The sequence below is a fragment of the Vombatus ursinus genome, unplaced genomic scaffold (genome assembly GCF_900497805.2).
Source record: "Vombatus ursinus unplaced genomic scaffold, bare-nosed wombat genome assembly UNPS02014775.1, whole genome shotgun sequence".
NCBI lineage: Eukaryota > Metazoa > Chordata > Mammalia > Diprotodontia > Vombatidae > Vombatus > Vombatus ursinus.
This window is the reverse complement of record NW_020954553.1, coordinates 7,083,433-7,092,414: the sequence shown is the minus strand read 5'-3', so window position 1 is coordinate 7,092,414 and position 8,982 is coordinate 7,083,433. Positions and strand designations below refer to the sequence as shown.

General features: G+C 39.2%; 1 pseudogene; it reads left to right on the top strand.

Annotated features, from left to right (window-relative positions):
- Positions 1-1,835: 1,835 nt before the first annotated feature.
- On the top strand, positions 1,836-3,799 carry LOC114044973 (annotated as a pseudogene).
- Positions 3,800-8,982: the final 5,183 nt, after the last annotated feature.

The window sequence follows — 8,982 nt, the reverse complement described above, 5'->3', positions numbered from 1 at the left end:
CAGGTGTGTCCACGAACTCATATTTCCAACAGAAACAGCAATTGTGCTCATGCAACTCAACCACAACCACATCCATCTAGTCTCAGACAGGACCAATCAGAAAGCAGCACCACCAGGATGTTCAAGCAGGATGGAGACCCCAAAACAATAGAAGGGACTTTCCCTAAGTAGGTACCTGCACAGTAATAGCAAAAGGTATCCTTTAGTGATACAGGCCTCATTTCTAAAATATATAGAGAATTAAGAATTATAAGAATACAAGTCATTCCCCAATTGATAAATGGTCAAAGGATACAAACAGGTAGTTCTCAGATGAAGAAATTAAAGCCATCTATAGTCATATGAAAAAATGCTCTAAATCACTATTGATTAGAGAAATGCAAATCAAAACACTCTGAGGTACCACATCACACCTATCAGATTGGCCAACATGACAAAACAGGAAAATGATAAATGTTGGAGAAGATGTGGGAAAATTGGAACACTAATGCATTTTTGGTGGAGTTGTGAAATGATCCAACCATTTTGGAGAGCAATTTGGAACTATGCTTAAAGAGCTATAAAAATGTGCATACTCTTTGACCCAGCAATAGCATTTCTAGAGTTATATCCCAAAGAGATCAGACAACTGGGAAAAGGACCCGTGTATACAAAAATATTTATAGCAGCTCTTTTTGTGGTGGCAAAGAATTGGAAATTGAGAGGATGCCCATCAATTGGGGAATGGCTGAACAAGTTGTGGTATATGAATGTAATGGAATACTATTGTGCTATAAGAAATGATGAACAGATTGACTTCAGAAAAACCTGGAAAGACTTGTACGGTCTGATGCTGAGTGAATTGAGCAGAACCAGGAGAACGTTATACACAATAATAGCCACATTGTATGATGATTAATATTCATAAACTTAACCCTTCTCAGCCATACAAGGATCTAAGACCTCTCCAAAGGCCTTGTGAAGGAAAATGCAATACATAAAGAAGAAATAACTATGGAGTTTGAATGCAGATCAAAGCATACTATTTGCTATTTTTTTTCTTCTGTTGAGTTTTGTTTCCTCTTTCTGGTGGTTCCTCCTATTGGTTCTAATTCTTACTTACAACATCACTAATGTGAAAATATGTTTAATAGTAATGTATATGTAAAACCATCTAGGGGAGGGAGGTGGGGAGGGAGGGGGAGAAAAAATTTTAAACTCAAAAACCCATGGAAGTAATTGTTGATAATTCAAAATAAATTAATAAAAAAGGTATCCTTTAGGTGAATTTATGAAGTAGAGAGGCTTATTATAATATCATTATCATACATACATACTCCCTCAATGAGTTTTTCTGTATATATTGTGGGTAATCGCATGCACAGTTCCACCGAGGCTGGACCCCTCCCCTGTTACCTAATCCCTTAACAAACCCCACCTGCCTTTTTAATATTCATAATTTCTGTTGTGTCATCAGCATCATTACACTATACATTTGCTTGGTGTTTTCTTACTAAGTTACTGGTTCCTCTGGGAACTCAGCCTGTTGGAGGCATCATTCCAATAAATGTCTATATTTGGATTAGAGGTGGTCTGACTCTGAATTCTTTGAGACAGTGCCACCACAACAAACATGAAACCATGGCACTTGAAAGGGAGTGATATCAGAAGTCTGGAAAGGCACCCGAAGTAGGAGCAAGGTAGACTTGATCTTGGGAGAGGGAGGTTGTGGAGTTGGTGCTGAGGGAGCTACTCTACAAAAAGTCCGAGTACATTGAGACAGCATTTGGAAGCAAAGTCAGTTCTGTGTGGAAGTCAAAATATTATCCTAAATGGAAAGACATGTGTCATGATAAATGACTATTATTCAGGGGGATCTGGCCAATGTAAGGATTGGGTGCCACTGTGTTGTGAAATCTGTGGTGTCATAATGATGGGGTTTATAGGTGCTAGAACCCCAAAATGTCAAAGTAGAGGATATCATCACTTGGAATGAATTCACACACTCAAACCATCCTCCAGTCAAGTGGCAAAGTCTACTGTGACACCAATAAGGTGGGTAAAGTTCCTTAGGGAATTTTCAACTTAATGGAGGTGATACTAAATCTTATATAGAAAAGGGACAGCAGCTTAAAGGAGACCTCAGCTTAAAGGGGGGCTCAGGTCCTTAAAAGAGATAGCAGCTCCTTAAGACAGACAGTACCCCAAGGGAGATAGCCTCCCTGCAAAGGGAGGCAGCCCCCTTTAAGGGACAGGGGGCCCCAAGGGAGAGAGCCACTTAAAGGAGATATCCACTAGCCAGGAGAAGCTAAGGATTTTTATAGAGGAAAACCTGCTGTGGATGGGGAGATGAGGTAACTAGGGACAAAAGCAAAAGGACAAAGTAGGTCAGAGTTTCAAACAGGTCTAGGCACATCATAGTTCAGCCAGGGTGGAGGAGCAGAGGGTCCCTAGTTAGTTTCTATATTTCATTGACATTTCAGGACAGCCTACTTGAATCTCATTGTCTCCTAAAGTGGCTTTAAGTAGTGCTTGAAATAATGGGCTTCTCATTGACCAGTCTATTTGAATCTCTGCAAGAAGGCCCCCATTTAAGAAATTCAGCATCCCTTGGGGCAGCTAAGTGGAGTGGTGGATAGAGCGCTGGCCCTGAAGTCAGGAGGCCCTGAGTTCAAATCTGACCTCAGACCAAAACACTTGATACTTACTAGCTGTGTGACCCTGGGCAAGTCACTTAACCCCAATTGCCTTAAAAAAGAAAGAAATTCAGCATCCCAAAGAGATCATACAAATGGGAAAAGGACCCACATGTACAAAAATATTTATAGCAGCTCTTTCTGTGGTAGCAAAAAATTGGAAATTGAGGGAATGCCCATCAATTGGGGAATGGCTGAACAAGTTGTGGTATATGAATGTAATGGAATACTATTGTGCTATAAGAAGTGATGAGCAGGCAGACTTCAGAAAAACCTGGAAAAATTTGTATGGATTGATGCTGAGTGAAGTGAGCAGAACCAGGAGAACATCGTACACAGTAAGAGTCACGTTGTGCAATGACTGACGTTGATAGACTTAGCTCTTCTCAGCAATGCAAGGATCTAAGACATCTCCAAAGGCCTCATGATGGAAAATGGTATCCACATCCAAAGAAAGAACCATGGAGTTTGAATGCAGATCGAAACATACCATTTGCTATTTTTTTCTTCTTCTGTTTTGTTTTATTTCCTCTTTCTGATGGTTCCTCCTATTGGTTCTAATTCTTCCTTACAACATCACTGATGTGAAAATACATTTAATAGGAATGTATACATATAGCCTATATCAGATTGCTCGCCGTCTTGGAGAGGGTGGTGAGGAGGAAGGGGGAGAAAAATTTTAAACTCAAAAGCTTATGGAAGTGATTGTTGATAAATCAAAATAAATTAATAAAAAATAAAAATAAAAAACAAAAACAAGGGATGAACAACAACAAAAAATAAAAAGAGCTAAAAGAGCTAAAAAAAAAAAAGAGAAGTTCAGCAAAGGAGTTGCATTCTTTCCTTTACACCTTGGTGACCATGTCTTTACCGAAGAGGATTACATGGTCAATACAGGCCAAATTGATTCCTGTGTCCACATAGGCAAGAACTGTGTAATTGGTCAATGCCTCATGTTGAAAGACTGTCGCAACATTCCAGACAATACAGTATTACCTCCTGAAATTGTAGTCCCAGCATGCACCATCTTCTTAGGCTGTCCAGGCCTCTTCTCTGGGGAGCTCCCAGAGTGCACCCAGGAGCTGATGTTCAATGTCACAGGAGCTACTACCAGCAATTTTTGAGACTGACTCAGGTCTAGTACCCAGGTCTTGTGCCTCCAATAACTAGATCTCTAGGAAGGACTTTGGAACCAGAGAGCTTTAGGGACCCCCAGATCAGGACCTTGTGCAATTTGCTCCTCCCACTTCTGGTTTTTTAAATTTCTCAGTCTTTCCAACTCTCATTTTATCCAGATGGTAAAAGCAAAACCACTGGAGAAAATGCCTAGAGTGTTATATTTAAATTAGATCTATTTATATTTATTTTTAAATATTTATATATAAGCGTATGTTTAATATATATTTATATTTATTCCAAGTTGTTTTTGAACTACAGAATTATTTTTGTTTGATTCCGTAACTCCTTAAATATGAGGAACAAACTAATTAATTAACTGGCTACCTGATTATTGGCACTTTACCTCTGGCCTGCTGTTTTGTCATTCTTAGGTTAGAGACTGGCTCAGTCAAATCTTGCTGACATTAATTGATGTTGGGGCAGCTAGGTGGCGTAGTGGATAGAGTACAGAACCTGGAGTTAGGAGGACCTGAATTCAAATCTGACCTCAGATACTTTTTGACACTTACTAACTGTGTGACCCTGGGCAAGTCACTTAACCCCATTGCCTAGCCAAAAAACATTCATTGGTGTCAGAAGTTTTTAAGGGGTGGACATGGAATGAAGCCTTGAGCTCTCCAGTATGGGGGGGGGGGGGGGGGGAGAGGCACCACTGGATTTTTTCAGAGTCCCAACTCACCTGATCTGGCAGGTTCAATGCTCATTTGCTCCATTCCAAGGGCCCAGCCTCTGACCAAGCTCACCTTCCATTATGAAGAATGTTCCTGGGACCTTTTCTTGGTTGGGATTACTCTGATAAGGCCAATTTGCACACAGATTTGGCTTTTTCGTGCATCTTTTCTCTTAAAATTCAGGGCCGGCTATGGCCTGCAGTTTTCCTCATCTATCTTTTATAAAAGCAGTCTGAGCTATGGACTGTGGGTTTTATTTTAATATTTTTTTTGAGTAAGAGTTGCTTTCAGGGTTGGTTTTGTGTGTGATTAAACTGGTTGAAATTAACTTCCTAATTTTGTGCTTGGTTAGAGTTGTGGAATGTTTACTTCTACTATTCAAGTGAATTGCTTTTTGTGTGTTTGTCCTTTGTTCTCGAAGAGGACCATGACGTCAAGGAGATGATGACGTGACTTGTGATCAGTTTTGATTTGAGTGGGGGAGGGTTGTGCAAAGTCACCAGACTCACTTTCTCCTCCAGAGCCATCTGGGTCCGTCGTCAAGATATAGACCAGGAGATGGCCCTGGATGCAGTAGGAGACCTTGGCCTTTTTAAGCTAAGGTCTTTTCAGGTTCTCACTTTGAGTGAGGTAACACCTATTCAGTGAATAGGTCTCTTTAAGAACTGAGTCAAGGGATGGCCCCTTTAATAAAAAAAAATAATAATAGATAAATTAAAAAATAATAAAAATTTAATAAATTATAAAAATAATAAAATTATTTGGTAAATATTAATAAAAATGAATAGAAATTAAAATAAAATAAAAAATAAAAATCAAACTGGGAGGGGAAGCCCCTCAGGGTTGCTGGCCAAAAGAGAAACAGTTGCTATTGATATTCGCTCTGAGCAAGGAGGGCAAAAAATAACCATGAAGTGGTGTTTGGGCAGAGACCTATTGTTGTCCAATCTATGAGCTGCAGAGTGAAGTGAATTGCTAGCATAGTCTGGAATACTTGTAATTGTGTACTTGTTTTTTGTGTATTTGTGTTGTTATATCCTGTTATAGTGTATTTGCATTTGTGTATTGTGTATACTTGTTGGTTAAGTGGTATTATTATCTTTGAATGTTTACCTTTAAAATGGGACAGAAGTGTTGTAAAATCATGGGGGAAGATAGAGCAGTTCCCATTAACAAATCTCCAGAAGGAACATGTGTCTTTCTTTCAAACGTATAAGAAATATGGCCTTGACTGTCCTTCGTATTGGCAAATTGGGTTGATTTGACTAGTGATGACCCTAAACTTTGCTGGCCTTATTGGGGCAGCTTTGATAAAACCAGATTAGAGTATCTAAGGCAGACACTGATGAATAAGGAAACTCAGCCTGTCCACCTGCCCTCCCCCAATACCAAACCCATAGAGGACAAGCTCTCCCTTCCTCCTCTCTCAAATTCAGGGTGGGCTTTTCTCTGCCCTTTCAAACACATAGGGGCAGGCTTCCCTTATTCTGATCTAACAGACAGGACAGGATCTCCCCCACCTTCTCTCAAACATGGGGTAGGAGTTCTCCTGACATGCACACCCATACACAGAGTGAATTCTTCTCCTTTTCCCTCTCCCTCTCCCTCTCCCTCTCCTGTGCCCTTCCCTTGTGACTATTCATAGTAACCTCTGGGGCTATCATCTGTCTGTTGTAATACTCAGTACTTGCTTAAGCCCAGGGCTGAGAAGGCCCTTAGTGGGAGGAGGAAAGGACTGGTAACCTCCTGGACCCTGGGGCCAGTACTATTACAAGAGCACCAAAACTAGCCAAGTAACCTACAACAATTTTGTAAAATGTTGTCAATTTAATGATTAAATTCTGGTTACATCAGATGATGCAGGGAATAGAGTACGGGCCCTGGAATCAGGAGGACCTGAGTTCAAATCTGACCTCAGACATTTGACACTTACTAGTTTACCCAAATTCACCCCAGTATATATGTGTGTGTGTGTGTATGTATGTATGCATGTGTGTTTGTATGTATACATATACACAATACATATATGTATATATACATATATGCTTATATGCATATGTGTTTATGCATATGTGTATACTTATACCTACTGGGGTGAGTGGGATATCCCTCCACGCTATAGAATCAGGTGAATAGACACTTGTTGATGGACTTATACACAGTGGGGTGGATTTTATATGTGAGTGTGTGTGTGTATGTATGCAAATATAACCTATACCACTGGGCATAAGTGCTGAACTCTCTATGATTCTCAGATAATTAGTGGCCTAGACCTCAACAATATATTCCAAAATTTCTATCAAAGGGTGTATGGATTTTTGGATTTATCTGGTCAGAGTAGCTCTTAAGTCATCATTCTACTGGTCAAAACTTGCCTCCTTCTTGAATTTACTACATTTCATTGAACACTATCCAACTCTCCACAGAAGCCAACAGACATGCTTAACTGCATATAGTGCTTTTTCTCTTGGTATAGAATAGATAATAAACAGTACACAATTACAAGAAAACAATGCATAATAAAATAGCAGTTACACAGCCTGTAATCTACTTGACCTCAGAAGCTTCCAAATAGTATTTAATCTGAAACTAAGAGTTTAAGAAAATGCCCATTCTGATTTTTTAGTTCCCTGAGGTTATCCCCTTTCAAGTATACAAATGAATGCCCAGTTGATATTTGACTCACTTCAAGTAGGGACAGTCTTTAAATAAAAACAATGAAAATCTCTGCTCAGCCCAAGACATGGAACTTTGGATCCTTTGCACTACTGAACTCCCAAGGATCAGTGTTTTCCTGGCTTCAACTGTCAATGGAAGGGTCCTCCAACTGCCTCTGGCCACAGTTGGCCAATAGGTGAGTAGACTCAGCAGCTGGCCCTAGAAAGGAACTATATTTCTTCCTAGCATCCCTTTCTCATGAAGCTTCTTCACATGAAGCTTCCTCCCCTTGCCACATCTACTCATGATCTCTTATCAGCCAAAAACTCCACCAGTGTGGGGAGCAGGGAGAGGGAGTAGGTCTAACAGAATGAAAGGGGCAGTATTGTAAAAACAAAACAAAACAAAACAAAACAACACTGTTCTCACTCCCCGCCCCCCACCAAATATTGAGTACCTGAAACCCTGTTTTCCCAGAACTTGACCAATGAGGGAAGATGGATTGTATATATGAATATGTCCTATGACCCCCACTAGATGGTGAGCTCTTGAGGGCAAGATTTGAATCTCATTATGATGCAATATAAATTCCCTAAGGGCAATTGGACTGTTTTATTTTCTTTTTGTCTTTTTAAAAATCTTCAGTACTTAGTACAGCATCTAGCACATAGTAGGTGCTCAATTTCCTGCTCATTGGTTGATAATATGTTTTCCTTCAACTCTAGTTCTGGGCCTTATGCATGGCCTAGTCTATAGGCTTTCCAGTTTATAGAGTGGGAGAGCAGAGAGTGTTATCCCCAAGGTGATGGATTTGTTTACATTTCTTCTTATTGCTATTGTTTGGGTTTTTATCAAGCAAATAATTTGTTCAAGTTTGGTTATCTTTGTAAGAATGCCTTCTTCTTATTAAGTGACAATTTTTTTTTCATTAATGGTTAGGCTCAGGTTTGCAAGGTAGCATCTTCATTTCCTGTGCTCTTCAGAACACATTCCATTCCCTCCTGAAGTTTATGGTGGGTGCAAAATAGTCTTGTGCATTTCAAATTTCCTTTCCTTTATATTTGAATAGTTTCCTCCTGATTCTTTGAAGAATTTTTAGTTTGTCATTGGAATTGTTTGATTTAACCACTATACGTCTTGAAACTTACAATATGAGTTTTTTTGAGATTAGACGATCTGTTATTTCTTCTAATTGACTTTGTTTTTTGAGTTCAGAAGTTCTAGGCAGTTTTATTGTATTATTTCTTGCATTATGGTATTCAGGTTTTTTGACTTGTCTTGTTCTTTTGGGCAACTTATATTCCTTAAATTGTCTCTACTCATCCTGTCTTTGAGATCAATGTTTTGATTGTTTCTATGGAGATCATACAATATGTTCCATTAACATAAAGGTCACATTTTCTTTTGACATTAATGCTTTTTACTTCTCTTCCTCCAGATTGTCCTTCGCTTCTGTGTATTTGCATTCCCAATAAGTTGTTCTCTTTTATTTCTTTAATGAAACTTGCCATCGTGGTTTCAAGTTTTTCTATTCTGCTGATTATTTCTTCTCTATAGGCCACAAATTGTATTTTCACAAATCTTATTTCTCTTTTAAACTATTTGGGAATATCCTGCTGTGGTTCTACGCCCTCTTGAGAATCCACGGGGTTGTCTGCCTTTATCTTACAATATTTATTCATCAATGCATGGACTTGTTTAATTGGTCTATAGACCATATTTCCTTCTGCCAATAATATTTTTCCTGTTGGTTTATATGCTTGCACTCAAGGTCTTTAAAGACCTTACTTTTGAGATCT